General features: G+C 44.2%; 1 protein-coding gene across 8 annotated transcripts in view; it reads right to left on the reverse strand.

Annotated features, from left to right (window-relative positions):
- The window catches only part of PALM2AKAP2 (PALM2 and AKAP2 fusion), a 263,158-nt gene that overhangs the window by 93,577 nt on the left and 156,038 nt on the right, over positions 1 to 13,543 (reverse strand). The window contains exon 1 of one of the 8 annotated variants that reach the window (XM_082783184.1): positions 2,951 to 3,016. The exons of 6 other annotated variants lie outside the window; for them this stretch is intronic. The gene's annotated coding sequence lies outside the window, so the exon portion shown is untranslated. Of the gene's footprint in view, positions 1 to 2,886; positions 3,017 to 13,543 lie in introns of those variants that run through there. One more of the 8 variants, XM_082783185.1, reaches the window with a different exon arrangement.

The raw sequence follows: 13,543 nt of genomic DNA on the forward strand, positions 1-13,543 counted from the left end.
GGACCACAGGAGGCTGCTGCCTGGTTGGTGCTGCTCCATGTTGAGCCATGGCGCTCAGCAAAAAGTGAGGAGATCCCCCCGCTATCAAGGCGCAATAACCCACTCACACGCTTCGCTCATCTCAAACCGACAAGTAAAAGGTTTGGTTTCTCAGAAGCTGGAACATGACTGAAGCTGGAGTGATAACTGAAGAATGGAAATAAGAAGTAGGTACCTGCTTTCTGAATATAAGCTCCATGGCAGTAAGATACTTCGGCAGTAAGTAAAGAAAACCAAGCGCCTTTCCCTAGAAGGTCTAACAAGCATTACAGTTTTGGAGATTCCTGCACATTTCTTCTAGGCCGTGTGATCCTTGCTGGGACGAGGTGTCTGGGGAAACACTGGTCACCTCTGATCTGCCACCCTTCCTAGCACAGGTAAGGCAAAGAGTGATGGATTTTGTTCTCTTTCCAGAGGGATGGGAAAAAATAGCCCAGGGTGAGTATTGCTACAGCCTGGAATTTGGAAATACACAATGGGAAGTTGTATCAAAGTAACACAGAATTTAAGGTGGACTTCAGGAAGTCCATTGTTCATTGTGCATTGTGCTAACAAGAACCAAGATGTGCCCCTTCAGCACAGGCTCAGCGGACAGGCAATGCTATTCTTTCTTTCTTGGAAAAATTAAGAAGAACAATTTTGGCAGCATGAACACAAGTGTTTACCCCAGCACCACGAATGAACTTGCTGCTGGTCAGCCGAACAAACTCACCACCTGTCTAGGGGTCAGTACCGTAGCGTGTTGACGAGAGAAGAATCACACAGTGAATGGCAATAATGGGGACAGTTCTAGATGCTGCATTATGCAGCTCTTCGTGCCTTGCTGTAAATACGGTATCAATAGCACTTGCTAAATCAGCAGGTGTTTCCAGTAGCAAAAGTCGGTTCTGCAGTTTGGACGAGCCAAACAGGCGTGAATTAACTCATCCCATGCCCAAAGCGCACATCCAGCATTCTTCCTCCCACACCATAAACCACACAACCCTGTATTCTTCATACAGCGAAGACTCTGGCTGAAGTCAATAAAAATTTGGAGCATTTTGAAAGCACTTTGAAGTTATGCACAGATCCCCCAGCAATGAAGTTGGACATCCGCAGGGAAAGAAAGTAACCATCAGCTGCCACAAAAGCTCATTCTTGTCAGCACTATTAAAAGACATCTATCAATATGGCTTAATTTGCGTAAGAGCTCACCTGGGACCTGTAGTCTTTGGACAGGTGTTTGGAAACTAAAGTGAAAAACAACTTACCAGCATCTGTATGTAACATTTTAAATTTGTGAAACATTATTCTGGCAGAAGCTGTCGAAGGGCAGCAAAGAAGCTGACATTTAGGTACAAAATGAAGACAACCTGAATAAAAACTAGGCAATACTGACCTGTCAGAAATACCTACTACGAATACACTTAATGAATGCTTTTATTTCAGCTATAACTTCATCCTCTGTTGTGTGCAGGGAAACAAAAGCTGCAATCTAAATGTACATGAAATAACTTGCACTCTTGAGGAAAAAGAAGCCATGTACTACCACAGATACTGATGTATCTATACCTTGCCTGGGTTCCTGAGGCTGGTGAGACCAGAAAATGTAATTGTGAAAGTGAAATAAATCCCTGTCAGATACGCAAAACCTCTGCAAAACACTTACACAGCATGAATACAAATTGACATACCAGAACTATGAGACAATGCTAGAATCAGAGGATATCATTACAACGTTGTACGGTTAATCACAGCTCAAAATAAAATGTTTATTCCAGTGCTAAAATCACAATGGAGGGATCTGCTCTGCCTCTTTCTGGCATTAGGCTGGTACTTATCACCCTAACGTACATCTTCTGGGAGATGATATGAGATTCATCTGAAGATAAAAACCAAAGTTCAGTATGATGACTGCTTTTTATGGGTAATGATTAATGGCATCAGGAACTCAAATGTTTGAATTCACAGTAGCTGCCGGCCTGCCCCCCTCTGTAATAATTTCAATAACTTTTTAGGAAGAGACACCAATGTTTGAGAAGTTTACACTGCAGTGGTCCTAAGCAGGGGAACCAAATATATATAGATATTAGATTTGGTTCTATATACATATATGAGATATTTAAAACTCATGCTCTGGTCTTACAGAGGGAAGCTAAAAATAGAAAGACTTGGAACAAAGATAAGGGAGATTTTTCAGTTCAGAAAGGGGAGTCCGGGAAAAATTGAGATGGCCATGAAAAAAACATGCTAATTAAAAAATAATTACGTCACGGGTTTCTCAGGATCCTAACAAACCCCCTCCATGCCGCCAGCCGGGATCCCCCCTCCGACCCCCCCAGCGGAGCCCCCCGGGACCCCAAACCCCGCAGCCAGAGAAGGGGGGCTCGGAGAGGGATCGGGGAGGGGGGGAGGGGCGTCACACTGCAGCCACCCCTCCACCTGAGGGCCTGGGGGGATCCTGGACCCCCTCATCCCCTGCTGTGAGCCCCCCACGCCATGGTGCCCGCATGGGGGGGTCCTGCGGGGTCGGAACAACCACCCCGGGGGGAGGCGAGGGGGAAGAGGGCAAGTGCTGCTCCTTCACCCCCCCGGCAGCCCCCTTCCCTCCTCGCCTCTTCCCTTCCCCTTCCCGCATCTCCATCCTCCCTTCCCCTCCTCGCCGCCCTCTTCTCCCCCCACCCCGCCTTTCCATCCCCCTCCCCGCCTTTCCCCTTCCCCTCCTCGCATTTCCACCGACCCCCGCAGACCCCCTCACCCCCCCCCTTCCACGACGTGCCCTCCTCCTGCCCTCCCCCCTTCCTCCCAAATACCCCCCAAAAACCCGGCATTTCCACCTCCCCCGCCCCCCTCCACAAGACAACTTGCCGGAGCCGCAGCCCACCCCAGCCGGACAGACGGACGGACGGACAGGCAGACACGCACGAGCTACCTCGCTCTCTCTCTTTCCCAAGCGCTCCCGCTCGCGCAGCGTGCGCCGCCAGCCCCGGCACGTCGGGTCCCCTTCCTCCTCCTCCTCCTCCTCCTCCTCCTCCTCCTCCTCCTTCTCCTCCTCCTCCTCCCCTTCCCTCCCTGCCCGCCCCCTTCGCCGACGCCAGGAAGAAGGGGGCCGCCCGTCCCGTCCCGTCCCTCCCCGTCCCTCCCCGTCCCGTCCCGTTCGTCCCCGTCCCGTCCCGGGGGCGCCCCTCGCCCCCCCTCGCCCCCGTCCCTCCGTGCTCGGGTTACGCGGAGCTCTCCGGTTACGGGCGCCGCGGGGCCCCGGGGACGTGGGATGCTTCAGACCGTGCTTTAGGGACGTTTTCCTGACTTGTTTAAAAAAATATACTTTATTTTTTATTACCTCCCCCCACCCCCATCATTGCTTCTCCTGGCTGAGGAGTGTCTTCAGTGTTGGGGTGTCTTCAGTGGGTCTGTATCCGCACACTATTCTGTACCCTTCGCCATCCTCGATACCATCTTGAACACCTCCCTGTCCTAACAGAACCTTTCTGCGATGCAGAAACATGCCATATTTAAGATACAGTGGCACAATGATGTTTTCCTCTAAATAACTAATGTTTTGCAAGGAACCTTCGAGCACAGAGCTGATGGCTCCGTGAAACTGTCATAACAGATTTTGCTCTTGCCACGGCCAGCTCAGATCCCACCATTTTGCATGTGGATCACAACTGTTTTCTCCCTGTCTCATTTCATGTTTACCTACACTGAATTTCCTTTATTGCCCAGCCAACCTTACAATGCCCTTGTGTCTTTCACAGTCCCTCTCCTTGTTACTAACATAAGTAAATTAGCACCACCGATGAACTCAGCTATCACTCCTTTCCCAGGTAAGATACCGGTATGCTGAGGAGCTCACGTCCCAGCACTGACCCTTGCAGACCCCTCTGCCGACCAGCACCTCCCTCCATTGTGAGAACTGGTCACTTATTCCCTTACTTTGCATTTTATCTTCTAACCAATTACTGGGCGATACCAGGGCTTTCCCTCATGTTGCTATCGCTGCTTAGTCTCCTTAAAAGCCTTTGTTAAGAGCCTTTTAGAAATCCAGTCTGATATGGAAATTAAATCACCCTTATCCACATTTTTGTTGACCCTTTCAGAGAACTCCAAGAGGTTTGTTTAAGGCAGGACTTTACGGGAGCACTGTTGACTCTTCTCAGATAGATTGTATTAATCCAGGTGTCCTTCAGATATAACCCAATTAGCATCTCTATTTGCACAGCACGGGCACAAGGTTTGCAAACCTAGTTCTCCGTAGTCTTTATTGAAGTTTAGTGTCACACTCGCCACCCTCCACTCTTCACGTCCTGATGTTTTAATGGGGAAGTTACATGCCACTGTTGGTAATTCAGTACAGCATCCTTGGGTGAGAACTGAAGTACATGGATGAACACACACAGGCATGTGTGCTACCTGAACACCGTGACAATGAAAAAAGCTTATAATAAAAGCTGTTGGTATAAGGAAATAGATGCATTTCCATGTATATGCAACACTGCAGACCTGTAAGCTGATGTTATTAAAGTAAGCAAGAGGCTACCTCACTAATTAACTACTTGTAGCCATGACCTTCTTAGCAAATGCACGTGTCTGAAAGCAGATAAATTTTGGCACAGACAAAACCCCACCAAGGTCTTTGACCCAGGGAACTGTCTGCCATTCTACATACCTGCAGCCATCTGCTTTCTCTTTCATACTTTGCTGTGAGGTCTCTGGGTCCCTTCTTTCGTGCATGCTTTTATCCTACCACTAGCATGCACGCTGGTGGGAGGAGGAAGGGAGACAGGCCCTGAGCAGGGCTGTTTCAGCTGCACCACCCAGGAATGCTCCTGGGAATGTTTGCAATTCAGTTACCTGTCCAAGGACGGGACTCCTACCCGTTTCCATCCCGGACATGGAGCAGCTGTGCAGGGCACATGTCAGAACCACAGTAAAGCTCCACGCAACCATGCACACTCTGTCAGCCCATTGCAGAGGGGTAGAAGTCTGCATTCATAATTGTAGGTGAGCCACCCAAATGGCACCCACAGAAAGAGAGGAAAGGGAGCACTGGGGTGGCAGCTGCTGTGCACATGTGTTGCACAGGTCTGACCACATTTGTTGGGTTTTCAGAAACTTTAGCTGCTAGAAACAGAATAGGCAAGTTACTGTGAGGGAGAGGGGGGGAAAACACATATTTGTTGAAGTTATTATTTATTTATTTTTAGTTCCAGAAAACTTTGGAACCAAGAAGGGTCACCTTCAGGCCTCAGGAGCATAATTAAAATAAGGGTAGTCTAGTCTTATGCTTTTTGAAAGTCTCAGGTTTTGGAGACTAGCAGTATAAACAAAAGTCTGTGACATTTAGAGCAGACAGAGATGTTACTCTGCAAAGGGGTGAGCTTTGGAGCTCTTCTTCCTGGGTTCCCACCTCCGTGCCCTTTTGTTCTAACAATTATTTTCTGCTCCTCTCCTGTTTACTGTCCTCAGACAGGAGTGGGCTGAACTGCAGCACATAGTTTGTTCCAATGCATAAAGCAGTATTTCTAATGACACTGATGCAGTTCAAATCTCGGTTATTTTCTTTCTCTTATGTCAAGGATGCATTTACATAGTATTAATTAGGCAGCACATGATTAATATACCGCAGAGGAAGTCAAATGCTATTTCACTGTGTATATTATAATGAGTTTTGCCTATTGCTTCTAATTTGCATTTTTAGCAGTTACAGCAGCAGAAGAAAATAATGTCTTAAGGTTTAGTTTTTAATACGTATTTTGTTAATGCTCTGCAGTTCCATTTTACAGCTTTATGGGCAGTTTCAGGTAGGGGGAAGAGAAGGAATTAATCTTTGCTAGAGTGCAGCCTTCCCTAAATTTTACTATGAAGTTCAAATACCTTTGCCCAAGTAATGAATGGCAAAATTAGCTGGTATTGGCCTGAAAACTCTGTAAACAAAAAAGGTATAAAGAGCAGCCGTGTTAACCCAATGTTATTTTTGATACTCAAATGATAGCTCCTCACCTCTCAGGCCCCATGAACTGGAAAGGGACATGTCACCCTCTGCATTACCCCATTCCTCCTCCAGCAGCCAGCCAGCTTACATCTCAAGGCTGTTTTGAATGCCTAGGAAAAAATGACTGAAACGGGTCCTGGGATTAGAAGAAAGGAGAGAGAAATGGGGAGAAGAGACAGAAGCCATATCCTTATCTGCCCCTCCTGCTTTGCCCAGGAGGCTGATAAGCTATTCAGGCCTTGCTTTGGGACTTTATCAGGGTATCAGTGTCCAGTGTCAGTGAGACAGAGTTTTTATTGTTACGCAATGAACCCTCGAATGGAGAATAATTCAAAGAGGATGCCTCTTCTTATAAGGAAAAAATCACTTTGTGCTGCTGTTTTACAGCCTGGCACACTGTTCTTGTTCTCTGTGAGCCCTCAAACAAGCTGAGCAGAGTGCAGAATAAAGGAAGAGAAAGTACTCTGGTAATGATGCTGAATGTTCCGGGTGCTTTTGTAACACACATAAATGAAATGCAGTCCTGAGAGGTGATGCCTGATCTGGTGGCCTCCACACTGAATCTCTTTGAGTATGAAAAATGAGTTTTGCTTGGGATGCAGCTTTTTAAGCATCTGAAGCTGGCAGTCAGAATTTGTGAGATTTGATTCTTTTCTCTTCCTTTCCCTGTGGTTCTTGTTATTTCCCTGACTGCAGAATAAGATGCAGATGAGCTGGAGGAGGGAATGCACCGACGTGCGGTAGTGTGTGTGAGATGAAAATGGAACTTGTGTGTATTCTCCATGCATTTATAAAACTAATGAATGCAGAGATCCACCCGCCAGTTAGCAGAGGAGCTGTGGGAAATCTAGAGGTCACATTCACAAATGCTTTATATTCAGCACAGGGATGAAATACTGAGTGTTACAGAGGCAGGGAACTGACTAGAGATCCCTGTTTTGTTCCTGGCATTGCTGGTAACCTGGGATGTGACTGAGGCGGGTCACTGTCCCTTATTTGCCCATATGGGTGGATGAATGGATGGACAGGGACTGCCTGCTGCTGGATGTTCTCAGCACATAACGGGACCTCAGCTGTGGCTGGGGAGTCGAAGAACTAACGTAATACGAACTTAAAAATTATTTTCTGAAGTTATTCAGCTGACTAACAGGCTCATTTGCTCACATTTATTGTGTGGTAAAACAGCTTGGCAAGATCTCTATCGGCAGCTAGCTATGTGAGTAATCTCATTGACTTCAGTGCGACTCCTGGAGTGAGTAATGTTGTAGTATTGGCTCCGCAAACTGCTTTAGTCATCGCAGGCTTACAAACTGCGTGTGTAGTAGCCCTGCCAGCACCTACCACACAGTGTAGTGCTTTTACCGCGAGCAGTGCTGTCACAGGAGTAATACCCAGTAGTAAGAGCCTGCATAATCCACACCCACGTGAAAGGTGGCTCTGTTCTGCAGCTGTGGAGGCAGCTACATTTCCCTGGCATCGTGTCTGCTCCAGTCAATGGGGACTGCTAGCTCCCTGTCACAAGAGATCCATGGAAATACCCAGTACCTGCAATGTTGTAAGGAAGAAAGGGCTTTGTTGCAGCTGATGGGGATGCTGCTGCATAACTGACTTATGGCTGTCCCTCCTGCTTGCAGAAAATGCAGTCATTGCAAATCCTGGGCTGTATAGCTCCACTTAAAGCCCTTCACAGCGTTTCCCCAGCTAATGTCTCTGCTTTGATTACTCCCGCCTTGTCTTAGTCCCTTTGTGCCCTCTTCCACAATAGCCCCGTTTCTTTTCCCTACTGTTGAGTAAGAAACCCTTTCATCCTGCTCCTTTTCCACAGTGCAGAAAAAATCCCATTCAGTGCTATCCCTCTTTATTCTATAAATCCCTCTTTCAAGCCTGCTTCATCAATAACACCAACACAAGGCAGTCCTGAAGGATGTCCAGCTTGTCCAGCTTGCCTGGTTGAGCCTGAACATCCTCAGGGGTAGGGAGTGTGTCTCTATGGATTTTCTGAATTACTGCATGCACAGGAAGAGCCATATAAATACAGCGCTGCTTCTTACCCCAGCAAAACATGCTCAACATTATATCAACTGCTGGGGCAACTTAATCACAAACCACAATATTTCAATGGTTATGTACTGTTGCTTATTGTTCCTCCAGCTAAACAGGATTAGCAAAAAATATTTAGAGAGCAATTATTGTTTTAGAAATAGGGAACCTCTGTAACTTTTCTATACTGTACTTGAATAGCATATCCTAACAAAGGGCATTTGTTTGTGAGCTAAAGATCTTGATCTGAAGCCCAGTGGAGGCTCTTCCACCGCATTCAGTGAGCTTTGGATTAAGTCCTTTCTGAGGAACAGATGCAGGGTTTTATTCACTACCACTAGAACAATAAAAATGACAAGACAAAGAATAAAGTTGTCTACAGAGAATAAAGCCGTGTTGTCCTGCAGCAGCTTAAAGACATTAGACTCTATAGTTAAAAGCCAGTTCTGTGGAGTTAGTAAAATTATTTGTATAGCCCATTCACAAAATATACAGTGCAGAAATGTTTAAATATCTCTGCATAAATACCCAAACACAGTGTATTTCACTGAGTCTTCAACTTCTCAGTATTTGCAAGGGCTGAGTTACAAATGCAGCCATAAATTCCAGTTGTGCAAACAGAGATAACGGAGAAATAGGCTGTTGCCATTAATTACCAAAACTGCAGAGGAGTAGAGAGAACTGGCAGTTTTTAATGCCACAGCTCTTATATGGACCCAAAGTGTTTACTGAGACCTGGACTAGAGACAGACTTTCCTTTAGTAGGTTTATCTTATTCAACATAATGATTTCTTATCTGGCCAGCAGATGTTATCAAAATGTAAACAACAATGAGCGTTGACAAGTAGAGACATTTGCCCCTGTAGGGAAAACTGGGCCAGAGTCACCCCAGGAAAAAGTCCAAAAGGGGAGATAAGCAACAGTGGCAGACACAAGAGGCTAGATTGAAGTAAAAGTGGCAGCAAATGGGAAAAGGCTAGCAGAAATTAAGCCAGGTGGGGATCTGGGATTTGCAGCAGAGACAAAATATAGGGGGAAGCTTATCAGAGGCTTTTGAGAGACAGACCATAAAAACAGCAGACAAAACAGACTTTTTTAAAAAAATACTGAATGGATTTATGTAAAAAGTAGAAATAAGGAGATGAGTCTGGGTTTTAAGAGGTTGCAGCCATAGCAAAGCAGACCCTTGTGATAAGCATGTGGAGAGACAGGTGGATTTTGGAAGGACTGAGGAACTGAAGTGGTCTTGTGCCAGAAAGTATGATGAGCAGAAAAGTGACATTACACAAAACATTTGCACAAGCAAAGAAAGAAGGGAGTCATAAGTTGACTAATAATATTACACAAAAACAATTAAAACAATTTCTGTAACTATTAAAAATAATACCAATTAATTTTTTCTTGCTCTTATATGAAATGCTTCTGGCTTTTTCAGTGCACAAGTAATGGCCTCAGAAAACAGTCAACACTCTTAAACCCCATATACTTAATAACCAGGCAAAGCCAACTTATGAGCTTATGCCAGCTCTAAACACTAATTAGTGCAGAAATGCACATTTTGTCATGTCATCTTTTCCTGCACTGTTGTCATAGGTGTGTTCTGACAATTATGGAGAAGAGAAATCCTTCTGCCTTTGTTTTTACTCCCACATGGGGAAGCCTACCAGCCTCCATGGACTGAAATCCCTATCATGTATAAAAGCTGCAAGGATTTCTTGCTACACTCCTAATGTTCCCTCTTTTATGCTGCTACTGCATTAACAAGTGCTTCTGTGAATTCTTTACATTTTTTAATCTTGTGAGTTTTGCATGCTAATGACCAAGCCTTCATCAGTTAAGCTGCCTTTTCCAGAAGTTTATGATGCCCTACCCATGTCAGAGGCTGGATGCTTGCTCCTCTGGTTGGGTGACACCTCTGGAAATCATCAATGGGAAAACCAAGCCCACCTGTAGGTCTTTAGAAAATCTTAAAGAATTGGATAATGTTCAAAGAAGATTTCCTCTCCACACCTCAAATCAAAGTATCCTAAAGATCTGTGCTTGACTTAGCAAGGAAAGGAGCCCAGTGACTAAACCCGTGGCTGGGCTGAAGGAGTTACTGTCCCTGCACTAAGCTGGGGTCATAACTTTGTGTCATTTTGCAGTCATCTGAAGTGAAATCACGCAAAATGAAACTGTAATGAGATGTATAAGATGAGCTGATTATGGGCCTGTTAACTAAAAATACATGATGTTCTGTGTGGAAGTCTTGCTCTGCACTATGAAAGTGCTATGCATTTTGTTGTCTGACTCAAATACTGCTTGAGAAGGCAATCTTATTTGTCGCTGGGAATGAAGCTCAGTGGGCAGGTTTCATGCAGCTGCCACAGTGTGACGGTGTTGTTACCTGTCTCTGACAGCTTCCAGGCAGAGCTGCATGAATAAAATTACAATGCCAGAGGTCAAACATAATGGCTGGGATCTCTTGGAATGAGTGACAGTCCCTTGGCTTCCCTGACCAGTGCTGCCTGCTTTGGTCATGATATGAAGATGTAGTCAAGTGCAATTAGTAAAGACAATAACTGCAAGTGAACTCCTAGCTGTGTGCTTGTATGCATAGCTCAGTAACTCAGAGGGATCCTCCTCTCCGTTACTCAGCCTGAAGTCCAGGCAGGAACCTGGCCTGTGACAACCAGGGTTGGCAGGAGCCAACTGGGGAAACCTTCATCCCCAGAAAGAAGATGATTTTATTCCTTTGAACTGGCCTGTCCCTTGATTTTTATGACATGAGCACCTCTGAATTTCAGCAGCACACCCCTGTGCTTGGAATGGCAGCAAGATACATCTTTAACTGAGGGCTCAGGGTGGGGGATATAGGACCATACAGGTTTACAAAGATGACCAAGGGTTTTTGTTCTTTGGCCTCACAAGCTTCAGACAGATATACCATGCAGAAAGAACACCTCACAGGCTCCTGTTAAACTGCTCTCCAGTGCCAAAAATATCAAAGCCTCTGCCATTTTCAGTTATCTGCAAAATCTGAGGCCATGGTACTTCTATGGCAGGAGGATTAAAGGGAGGCTGAGGGGAAGGAGTTGTACCCTTGATAAGTTTGGACTTTTTTGTTTTGATTTTTTTTTAAGCTGTTGCCCAGCAAAATTAATTAATCTTTCCAGAGTTTTCTAGACTCACTTAGGTTCTTTGGTGATAAAATCTTTCATAAAACTAATGAAAGAGCAACTTGAGGTTCTCTATCTCTGATAAAACACTCCAGCAAAATAGCAGAATCCATTTTACTGCATGACAAATTCTTTCAACATACACCTAACCCTGCCTAATAATCATAAAAGTTTTGTTGAAATTAGGAGGTGTTCACAAAGACAGCCTCCCAAACTCCTGTATGACAATGTTGTAGAGCAGTCAAATGGTGTATACATGTCTCATCTTCCTTCCTACCACTCTGCAGTAATGACGGTGGAAAAATAAAGAAAAAACAGCTGCATTTTATGCTACTCCTACACATGTACATTTTTTTTTTTATTATTATTGTTTTTTGAATAAGAGCTACAAGAAAGGCTCTGTAATACAGTACATGGTATTCTCAACTCCAAAAGAGCTGCAAGCATAACAAGGATGTGTTTTAGGCACAACAACAAAGAAGCAGAATTTTGCCATTTAAAAGAAAAAAAAAAAAAAAAAAGGAAGAAACATTAGAAACATTGGGAGCCCCAAGATCATTCATAAGCATTGTATTGTTCAATGGCAGGCCCATCTTGGCTGGGTCTGAGCACACTATGAGCAGTGCCTCTTTGGAAGGAACATATTTTCCCTTCCTTGTAATAAAGAGTATTACTTTGCAACATGACTAGCATCAAGTGTAACATTTGTTTATTGTTTATCCTCTTTTGAGACCCATATCATGCCCTCACCTGTGATGAACGTCATTATCTACAAGGTATCTACAAGAGTTTTCTATGCTTTATTGAAACCTATGCTGTTACTATTGACTTGAACCATGCAGTCAAGAGTGCAGTCAGGACCTACATTACTTGTTAGTAGTCTGTTGAAGTGAACTTTGTGATGGCCTGGGTCTCCATGTGGAGTAAGTAAATATTAGAAAGTAACAAAGAAGTACTGATTTCTGCTTGCTGTTTTTTATTAACCAAGAATCTATTTTCTCTTGGTATCATAAAAAAATATTGCAACTAGATCTGCATAGACTCTTTTCAGGGTTAACCTAAAATTGATACTTTTCTTACATGAAAATATCACTGCCTGTTTGACTGACTAACAATAGGAAGGATAATTGTCCGGGGGTTTTCTCTCTCAGCAATTTCAGGCTTGGAAGATAAGTTTCTATCCACGTGCTCTATATAGTCTTTGCCTCAAAAATCAAGCTTATCCCTTCCACAAATTGTTAGCAAGTCATTGATGAAAGTTTTGGTGCTTCAGCTTTTGCTACGACTAAATTCATTTTCTTCCATGCTGGTGGGGATGCTCTCATGGTCTTTATTGACTTTCTTGTGCTAGCATTTTGCAGATTCTGCTCACTCTGCACCACCAGTACGACTGAGTCAGCCTCCCTCCTGCAAACTTCCGCTACTAAGCCTCCTCCTGCAGCGGGAGGCCTTTATTAAAAATTGTGACCTCTTTTCTAAAACTAAGAAGAAATCAATGCAAAGTCAGATGTTGTTATATACTCCCCAGCACTGGAAGCACTATGTTATTAAAACAAATTGCATTCCAAAGTCATTGAACTTTTTTCCTCCTTTTACTTAAATATGACCTTAGCTTCAGCCAGAGAACATTAGGGGCTGACTCAAACCTAGCTCAGAGATGTCCCAGCACGTTGTACAGCTTCTGCTTGCCATGCTCAAGCTGCCATGAAGCAATATTGCACTGAGGAAAGCACTGGCAGTCACTAGTACAACATATCTGGGAACACCCATGCAAGTCCATGCTCCAACCGCAGTCGGAATGATTTACATATCTGATTTAATAAAACATGAAAGTTTCATTTTGACTGCTTTGAATTATCAGTTTGAACCTTACTTTTATTGCTTGTGTGGTAAGTTATTTGCCTAAAGAAAGGTGGATTCTCACGGACTGGTACCTGTCATGACATACTGGTTTGCCACTCTGTATATAGCTAAACTTAAATTTGCTAGTTGTGTTTGACAGCCAAGAGAATAAATAGGGACAAATATTGTGCTCAAAAGAGAACAAATATTGTGCTCTATAGTCTATTCTAAATTGTTAAGAACATTTATTCAGTTTAATAGCATATGGAATTCCTGATTATTACTCTAGTCTAATTTAAAGAAATGTAAAAGGTGAAAGTAAATGTAGGAATTAATATGGACCATGTGTATCTAAGTTTGATTCCTAACATAAAAATCCAGTTTATGATAACAAATTGATGAACAGTTTTTAGCTGTTTTTGTCTTTAGCTGCATGTGCTTCATGCTCAGCTCTGCCAGCAGCCCTGAAGATGGACGTCTTGGCCCTGTA

The sequence above is a fragment of the Aythya marila genome (genome assembly GCF_965140915.1).
Source record: "Aythya marila genome assembly, chromosome: Z".
NCBI lineage: Eukaryota > Metazoa > Chordata > Aves > Anseriformes > Anatidae > Aythya > Aythya marila.